The following is a 9,859-nucleotide window of genomic DNA, read 5'->3' as shown; positions in this document are numbered from 1 at the left end:
CAGAGTTGACATAACTGGGGATATGTGAAATTGAAAAGAATCTACCAAAATAAACAATGAGAATTAAAATATGAATTTTTTAAATTTTCTATATATGTTTAAATACAAAATTAAATGTATTTCTTAAGAGGAAAAAGTTTTTAAGATATTACCTATACACATTAAATACATAGGAATCTATGTAAAAAAGTGCAAGATCTTTACAATAAAAGTCACGACTGAGAGAAATCAGTTGCGCCCTAAATCAGTCAATTGATATAACTCAATCATCATGGATTTTCAGATGGATTGGAATATTTAATATTGTTAGCATTTTATTTTTTCCCAAGCAGATCTATAAACTAAAGAAGTCCTAAGTAAAATTCCATCAGATCTGTGTCCAAATTGATGTGATTTGAAAATTTATATGGAGAATACTTATGTAAATTTTGTTTATGAGCAACAAAACCTGATGATTTATTATCTACCAAATAATAAGACTTGTTATATGAAACTGATGAGATTTATACAGACAATAAAATGAGAGTTAATATACATACTTGTACATATATAGAAACCTGATTCATGAAAGACACCAATTCAATTTGGTAGGAAAATAACTGCCTTTTCAATAGATATTTCAAGGTCAATAATATATCTACATGCAATAGAGAGGAAGTTGATTACTATCTTGCATCATAAAAAATACACAAAATACATTGTTAACCTGAATGTGAAAGCTTAAATTATGAAACTTCTAAATGATAGAATATCTTCCAGAACTACAGGAGGGCAAAAATAACTTCATAAATCACAAGTTCCCTATAACAGAACAAATTGATAAATTATACTTAAGTATATTAAGAAGATAGTCTCAAAAATCAACATTAAAATTGAATTATATTTTAATATAAATAAATTACAAATGTCTATAATAAAATAATGTTATTATAACAAAAAATAACTCACATCCATGATGCACAAAGAAGTTTAATAAACCTGTAAGACAAATACTGCAGTAGTAAAAATGATCAAAAATTTATATCAACTTGAAATATAGATTAATAAACCATTATATATCTCTATATATAGAGATATATAAATGATAAAACCATACTGTGATACTTCTGCATCCCTTTGACACCTGGGCAGGGCACCTGGGTGGCTCAGTCCATTAAATGACCAACTCTTGGTTTTTGCTGCAGTCATAATCTCACTGTTGGTGAGATCAAGCCCTGGGTCAGGGTCCGCACTGCCAGTGCAGAACCTGCTTGGGATTCTGTCTCTCCTCTTTCTCTCTGCCCCTCCCCCAGCTTTCATACACTCTAACATTTAAAAATAAATACAATTTAAAGATAAAAATAAATAAAATTAAAAGTAGTGACAATACAAATGTTTGAAAGGCTTTGGAGCAACTAGTAATCTCACAGTTTGTCTTGGGAATATAGATTCATACAACTTTGGAAAATTTTGGCAACGTCTAATAAAGTTAAATATTTGCATATTTTATGGCCCAGCACCTTCACTCCTGTATAAAACCAAGAATGATTGTGTATTTCCATGAAAAGATGTGTACAATAATGCTTAGAGAAGCTTTATTCACAATAGAGTTATAACTTAACCTAAGTTGTCCATGAGTAGTAAAATTTTAAAAAATCAGTGGTAGGATATTCTACAAAATACTACAAAATACTACAAAAATACTACACAGTCTTAAAAAAGAACAAACGTTCCTTGAAGCCACAACATGGGTGAATGTCATAAACATAATCCTGAATTAAAACATCAAGCACAAAAGTATATATATTATATACTTTCATTCAGATAATGCAGGCAAAATTAATCTATGGTAATAAGAGTAGTGACTAGGTTGAGGGGAGTCTTAAGGAGGTTTCTGAGCTGAAATTTGCTCTATATCTTGATCTGATAATAATAGGAGTATGTGTAAGTAAAAATTCTCCAAAATAGAACTTTAAGATTATTTTATATTTAACACAAAGAAGAGCAGACTTCATTAAGTAAATATGAGTAAACCAGCTGTATTTTTCCAAATTAACACATATGTTGATATCCTGAAGTAGAATGTTAATATTTCAATAAAATATTAAATATGTGCCTTTGCCTTAATATTGGCAGACATTGTTAGAATGTAGGTTACACTGTTTTACTATGGCAAATTGTGAGTACAATCTTCACTGTCAACAACCAAGGAAGTACTGTGTGTGTTTTCTTAGCTTTAGAAATAGCTTTAGGGGCGCCTGGGTGGCTTAGTCGATTGGGCATTGGACTCTGGATTTTGGCTTAGTCGTGATCTCGTGGTTGTAGGACTGAGCCCTGTTTTGGGCTCCATACTGAAAATGAAGCCTGTTTAGGATTCTCTTTATCTCTCCCGTTGCATCTCCCCTGCTCATGCTTTCTCTCTCTCAAAATAAATAAATGAACATTAAAAAAAAAGAGTTTTGAAACATCACAATGAATTGTGTATTAGTTACTAGTGATTGCCATTCATAAGGTATTACCAAAAAAATGGTGTAAATTCAGCAAACAATTGGTCATTTAGCAAAGGAAAGGGAATACAGGGAGACCCACAATTTGGGCATAAAATGTTTGGAGATTTTTACATTTCTAGAACTAAAATTGTAAGAGATAAGCTTGAAGAAGTTTTTGAGTGGTAGAAACTCACTAAAAATTTAATGCCCTATAGCAATAATTAGATTAGTTTGTTTTCTTTATTTAAGACTTAAATTTGCAGGAAATCCTATTACCAAGGAGAATGTAAGCCTTGTCTAAAATGTTCTGTGATTCCTCAATTCATCTTAAAACAATTGCTGAATAGCCTGTAGAGGCTGCCCAGCAAGCAATGAGGGAATACCCACCACCGTTCATTTCAGATATAACCAGAGAAGTTAATACATGAGTAGCAGCCTCCAAAAGACTAGAATCAAGAACATCAGGGAAAACAGAAATAGCAGTTCCTTTCAGAGAGTAGAATCAGTGTGTAAAATGACCATTGCACAATGATGGCAAGATTTAAGAATTGTCAGTGCCCTTAGCAGGGCACTCCTCTCATCTCCTAGTTTTACTCGTATATTCTGGTTATTTTTCTGTGACTGTCTCTCCCCGCTCCATTACTATAATTTGATTGTTTAGGGTTGGTGCATAGAAAACTTTCTAGGTCTTAACATTGATTTCTTAAAAAGATCCATATTGCCATCTCAAGGATATTGGTATCCATGAATTTGAATTAGATGAAGGAATTGGATGAAATTGTGTGGTGTCTTCATTAACAAACATCCTAAGTAAAAGAGTGGCAGTAAAACATACATTTGGTAACCAAAATGTTAGATTTTTTAAAGAGCACTCTGTGCTCATTAAATGTAGTATTTTCTCTTTCTTCTAGGAATACAGTTAGAATATGTTTCCTGTGCCCTTTTGGAGTGAGTTTGAGCCACAGTCCTAAGTTATAACCAATGGGACGTAGATGAAAATGATATACAAATACTTTTGTGATGGGGCTATATGTACTTCTCTCACAACATTCTATATTTCCTTTCTTTATCCATTTGTATATCTTATAAAGAGGATACACAAAAATCTCCAGTTCCTTAGGTAATAGTATTTAGTCACTGAATGGTTGCATGGAGATACATGTCCTGCAAATATACACACATAATCTCTGACCCTCATGGAATGTTTATTAGAGACACAAAAAAGCTTTGCAGTAATAAGCCATCGTGTTTAGGCTTTTTTTGTTTTTTTTAATTATAGCAACTAGTGTTATTTTTCTTGACTAATAACATCCATGGGAACAACCAATATAAGTTGTACTTTGGAACATCAGAGAATTAATTTAATTAATTATCTTAAGGTTTACTTGCTTTTGAAAAAAATTGAAACCTTTTTTTTATCACTTACAAAATCCTATTGTTATAAGGTGTAGGTATTTGAGATATTTAATTCCTCTCATTTTAAAAAAATTTTTAAAATGCTTATTTATTTTTGAGAGAGAGAGAGAGAGAGAGAGAGAGAGAGAGAGAAACAGCGCACAGCTGGGGAGGGGCAGAGAAAGAGGGAGACAGAATCTGAAGCAGGCTCCAGGCTCTGAGCTGTCAGCCCACGTGGGGCTCGAAGTCGCAAACGTTGAAATCATGAGCTGAGCCAAAATCAGAAGCTCAACTGACTGAGCCACCCAGGTGCCCCTCCTCTCTTATTTTATTCCAATGTCCTTGTCTTTTTTTTTTTTTTTTTTTTTGCGGAACATTATACATTTTGTACAATTGTGGAATTTGAGGTAAAGGTTTGCAATACATTTCTTTTTATTTCCTGTCCTGTATTTCTAAAAGAGATGATTTTCCATTCTCTCCTTACAACTAGAATGAAGTGGACAAGATTGATTTTTCCACCATAAGTAGAAATGGAAGCTTGTTAACTAAGTTAACTTTATTATACACCTGGGAAGAAAGTTACATTTTCTGCATATTAGATATATTATAAATTTTAAACTTACATTATTTTTGACTACAGTTGCTTGCTTTTGAATAGGTTTTATCTGGTGCCTTTCTGTGAATTCTATTATTTTTCCTCTTTTTGTGATAGCTTTAAGTATGTATAATTTAAGTAGATATACATAAATATTTTAATTATTCATCATTTATGTGCTTTATATAGAAAGATAGGACTTTCTACTTTGAATCTTGTAATTTAACATATTCACATGTTTTGTGAGTTTTATGTCATTATATTTATTCTATTTTATGTTTGAAACTTACAATGCATTCTAATTTTTTTTTCTAAATTGTATTGGATTAATTGAATTTTCTTTGTTATGTAATATTTAAAGTTAAAACTTATATCTCTGATTTACTGATTTGAATGTTGGAAGAAAATAATAACACAAGTTTTTATATATTTTTTGGAATACAAAATTAATAACTGTTACACTGCAAATATTCAGAATTCATAAAATAAATTAATTATAAACTAATTTAAATAAAGCTAAATATTTAAATATTTCAAAAATTAGGAACATAAATACCAAATAAAGAATATTCTAAATATAAATGTTGAACACATGCAGTTATTCTAACATACTTATTAGCAGATGAAATCCATCCAAAATTACAGAAAAAAATACAAAATGAAAAAATAAAAAGTTTATAGAAAAATTAAAATGATATGATAGTATTACTTAGAAGGCAAGATTGCCAAACAATATTAAGAAAAGTTAGATACAAGTCCAGATCTATGTATTGTTTGATTCCAATTACACTGATAAATGCTGTCTCACACACAGACTGGAAAGAACCACACCAAAATAGTAGTAGGGATTATACTGTGCTGTAGAATTATGAGTAATGCCTCTTTTGTCTTTTTTATTTTTTTGCTTCAACATTTTCCATGTATTCTAATTATTTTCAACTAAAGCCTATAACTGTAGGAAGAGGAAAAGCAATGACAAGACAAATATGGCACGATGCATCCTCTAATAATAGAAAGGGACTTCCGAGGACTTTATCCCATGCCCCAATCTGGGCATGGGATAGCACAAAACACTATCTCTGCACACCCTGGAAGAGTTTTGGATGCCAGTGGACTCTCTCCCCAACTAGCCTCACCTCTCAGCTTTCTGAAGGTGACCTGTGGAAAGATACTATTCCATGATCTGTTGAAAGTCTCCCTCAAAAAGCTTCTTAAACAACTTTTGCTAGGTTTGCTGCATTCCAGGACCTTCTTGGTATGCTCTGAATCTAGTTCAGCTCTGAAGCTTTAAAGTTCCTTCCTTTTATTTTTCTTATACTTATGTATCGTTGTAATTCACACTGCCCACATAAATCCTCCAGATTCGGCAGGCAGTTCTCTATCTTCTCAAAACTAGCCTCTAAATAAAAGTCTGATTTGCTATCATGGGTTCTAAGTCTGTTATGAACGCTGGAAGCTGTTGAAGTTACTCCTGTAATTCGATTAGGGCTTATCTTCTTTTTCTCCCAGTGTGTTAAAGCGTAGCCACCTCATTATCCACCAACCCTCCAGCACGTGCACATTGCTTGGCTCTTCTGTGACATGTAGCTCATGTATCTTCATATCTGCTAAGTGGTTCTAGTCTAACAGAGTCCTTTGGCAAATATGGAATACTTTGGGGTCAATTTTTCCAGTTGCTGAAAAGCTTTCTGAATTTTATTAGCTAGGGGAATTATATAAAGACTCTTATAACCTAACTCTAAATATTTTTATCTGATTTCTTTAATCCTTGAATAGTATCTCTTTTCAGTAGTACATTTTAGATTGTTTTTTTAAAGCAATGAGACATTTTAATTCATATGAGTTCTGCCTTTTGAGAAAATGAAACATTCCCAGTTCTTTGTCTTCTTTAGTTTCACCATGCTTACACTTCAGTGCAGTATTGCCTATATCACTTAGATATTTTCATACCCTTCCTATTCAAATACCTTTGAATGAGTGAAAGTTATTCTAGCAATAAAGCTTTGCTTTGTAAATTATAATTGTCTTCCTTCTCTGGAGGAGTTTGTGATTTAGAATTCTTTCTAAACTACGGTATCTTTGTTCCATTCAAAATATTAATGTAGAATTTCAAAGTACGTCAAGGATAATGAGAACTTTTAAATTGAATTTCTGCACATCCTTCAAGGGAAAAAATTACAGATCAGTAAAGTTAGATAATAAAATCATCCATAGTTAATACCAACAGCATAACTAGGACAAAAAGAATGCCATACATTTTAATTTACCTAATGGAAAATAACTACCTAAGACCACAGATTGTGTTTAATGCCTGTACTTAAATGGAGTCAGTACCTGAATGGAGAGTCACAGGCAGTGACTCATCAGAGTCACTGATGAGTCATCACATCCCTTGTGATGAACATAAGGGACTGCTGTTGGGTCCTATTGGGAATGACTACAGATAACACCTAATAATATTCATTTTCTGTAGTAGAAAAGTAGAACCAGGACAGGGGGCCTGGGTGGCTTAGTTGGTTAAGCGTCCGACTTCATTTCGGGTCATGATCTCATGGTTAGTGGGTTCAAGTCCCCCATCGGGCTCTGTCTGTACTGACAGCACAGAGCCTGGTGTCCACTTGGGATTCTCTGTCTCCCTCTCTCTCTGCGCCTCCGCTGATAATGCCCTGTCTCTCTCTCTCAAAAATAAATTAACATTAAATTAAAAAAAAAAGAATGAAAGAAAAAGTAGAACCAGGTAAGAAAGCACAGAAAACATTAACAGAGAACATTAATTGCACTTCAAAATGTGTGCTACCGAAGATGGTGGTGTCATGCAGGCATCAAGTCTGCGGACAATGGAAAATCTTTATAAAGGGACTCCTTGGAGGCCTGATGGTGAAGAGATATAAAGAAGTGCCTGAAAATTAAAACCTTGTTGGAATTAGAAAATAGCAAAAAATATAAAATGTTGGACCAGAAGAGATTCCATTAATTTCCATTTGTTAGAGACATCGCTGTAGCAACAGGATAGCTTGGTATTGAGCTAAGAAGTGAAGGAAGTCACCAAACCTCACCTTTATAGGCTCTTTGTGCTGTTAGTCCCAGAAAATTCAACACACTAATCAAAACAGCAAAATGTGAACCCTGAACCCATTAAAGTTACTGTAAGAATAAAAGAAAACATGAGCATTCTATTTCTTAACCAAAAAGTTCTCTAAATTAAAAAACAAAAACTGTAACACCATTCTGATATGAATTAAATGTAATTCAACAAGCATTTTCGGAATCAAAATAGCACTAAAACTCAGAAATACAAAGAGTCTGGCTACAAATGGACACATGAAAGCATATAAAATAAGAGCTGACTGAAGAAATTAAATAAAAGACAATAGTCTCTGAGATGAAGACTAAATTGCAAGGTCTCCAACAAAGAATAGATACAGTTAAAAGCATAAAGGGGATTTAGACAATAAAAGTGAAAAAAAAGGAAAGAACAATATTTAAAAAGGCAAAAGTGAAAAGAAATGTGTATGTGTGTATGTATAAAGATCTAAGGTATATAGCAAATTAGATGAAGTTTTATAGAAATGTTCTAGTTAATAAATGAAAAAAGTGATGGGGTACAGATCTACTTAGGTATATAGTATATACTCTCTATAGATCATATACTATAGATATAGATGTATTATATATCTGTATATCTACATATATAAAAGCTTCAGAGTTTACTTTTCTAGTGGCCTACAATACAATGGTGAAGAAAACAATGGCTCTACTCTCACTGTGGTGGAACAGGGCAAATGAAATTTTGGGTTTTATAATCCAGTGAAAGTTCCAGTGCATGTTAGGTGTGAACTAAGATGAGACCCCTATCTTTCTGATCTTCAGCAATACCACATGAAGAGGAGGAACTCCTATTTGATGTAACAGAATTGTCTTGTTGATAAAATAATGATATTTGATAAAGGCCATTTTCACAACAAAAAGCAAGATTTCCGCTTGAACAAGTTATTTGAGTTTTCCAATAGTTTACCAAAGTTAAATACCAGTAAAAAGAAATCCATACAAAAATTTGTATATAACTTTAATGAAATTCAAGAAGAGTTCACCTCAAATGCAAGCAGCAATAAACATTATAGTTTGTATATTCTATACATATGTGCAAATGCATATGCACACATATACTTACATGTTTTGTTTATAATACCCTTAGTATTAAAATTAATTACAATATTTGTTATTAATGGAGGCAGTATACTTTATAAATATACATTAAAATGTTTTTCCCCTAAAATGTAATCACCATTATGCTATAATTTATACTTTGTATGATGATTCAGAAAGGATTATGAAGTGGGGTGTATACATCGTATTTTTTTTCAAAACTGAAGTTATTATATTGATAAAGCACACTGTTAGCAAGGGTAAAGAGACACCTTAAAAACTGCAGTGGGGTGTGAAAATTAGTTAAAATATATAGAGGGCAATTATGGCACTCATATTTGGGGAAAAATAGAAATATCAATTTCATTTTTAGGAATAATTACCTTTATGGAAAGGTATTACAAAATTAAGTAAAATGAAAATTAACTTAAAATTCATAAATTCTAATTTTATAACTTAAAATATACTTCTAAGGAGACATAAATGTTGATATTCAACATATAAAATTAATATAAATATTTTAGAAAATATTGAACAATTAGGGAAAAGAAAAAAAATCACTAAAATTGATTATTTTATGTCGTGTTTTGGGATAATAGCCACATAGTTAGAATACTTTTTAATGTTGTTTTGCTTCATGTTATTTTTCTCAAAAAACGTGTATTTCTATAAAAATATGGAATATTGCCAAGATCCAAATAAACAACAATTCCAATATTTATAATGCTATATTGTTGATGTTAATGCTACATTTATTACCGTATAAAAATACAAAGCGCATATCAAAAAATACTTATTTTTCCTCACAATTATTGTTGTAGTAAGACATACCTTTGAAGTTTTCATCAATGGTAAGAGTAAATGAATGTATGTTTTAATAATTCAAAAGATCTTATTACCTTCTGCTGCAAGCTAGAACCATCATTGCAAGAATGACTAGGGATAGGGGTACCCAGGTGGCTCAGTCAGTTAAGCATCTGACCTCAGATCATAATCTCACAGTTCATGAGTTCAAGTTCAGTTGGGCTCTGTGCTGACAGCTCAGAGCTTGGAGCTGGAGCCTGCTTTGGCTTCTGTGTCTCCTTCTCTCTCTGCTCCTTCCCCACTTGTGCTCTTTCTCTCTCAAAAATAAATAAATAAACATTAAAAAAAAAAAAAAGAATGACTAGGGAGAGATAAGCCTTAAGATCAGTTGAATATTTCTTTATAGCTGCCTAACTTATTAATATCTTTAAGAAAAATTAACTCATTTCAC

At 32.1% G+C, this 9,859-nt stretch overlaps 1 pseudogene; it reads right to left on the bottom strand.

Moving 5' to 3' along the window:
• Positions 1 to 5,309: 5,309 nt before the first annotated feature.
• Positions 5,310 to 9,526, bottom strand: LOC112849964 (dysbindin pseudogene; annotated as a pseudogene).
• Positions 9,527 to 9,859: the final 333 nt, after the last annotated feature.

The sequence above is a fragment of the Puma concolor genome, chromosome C2 (genome assembly GCF_028749965.1).
Source record: "Puma concolor isolate L17-30 chromosome C2, mPumCon1.1.hap2, whole genome shotgun sequence".
In the NCBI taxonomy this organism is placed as follows: domain Eukaryota; kingdom Metazoa; phylum Chordata; class Mammalia; order Carnivora; family Felidae; genus Puma; species Puma concolor.
This window is presented reverse-complemented; position numbering and strand designations above follow the sequence as displayed.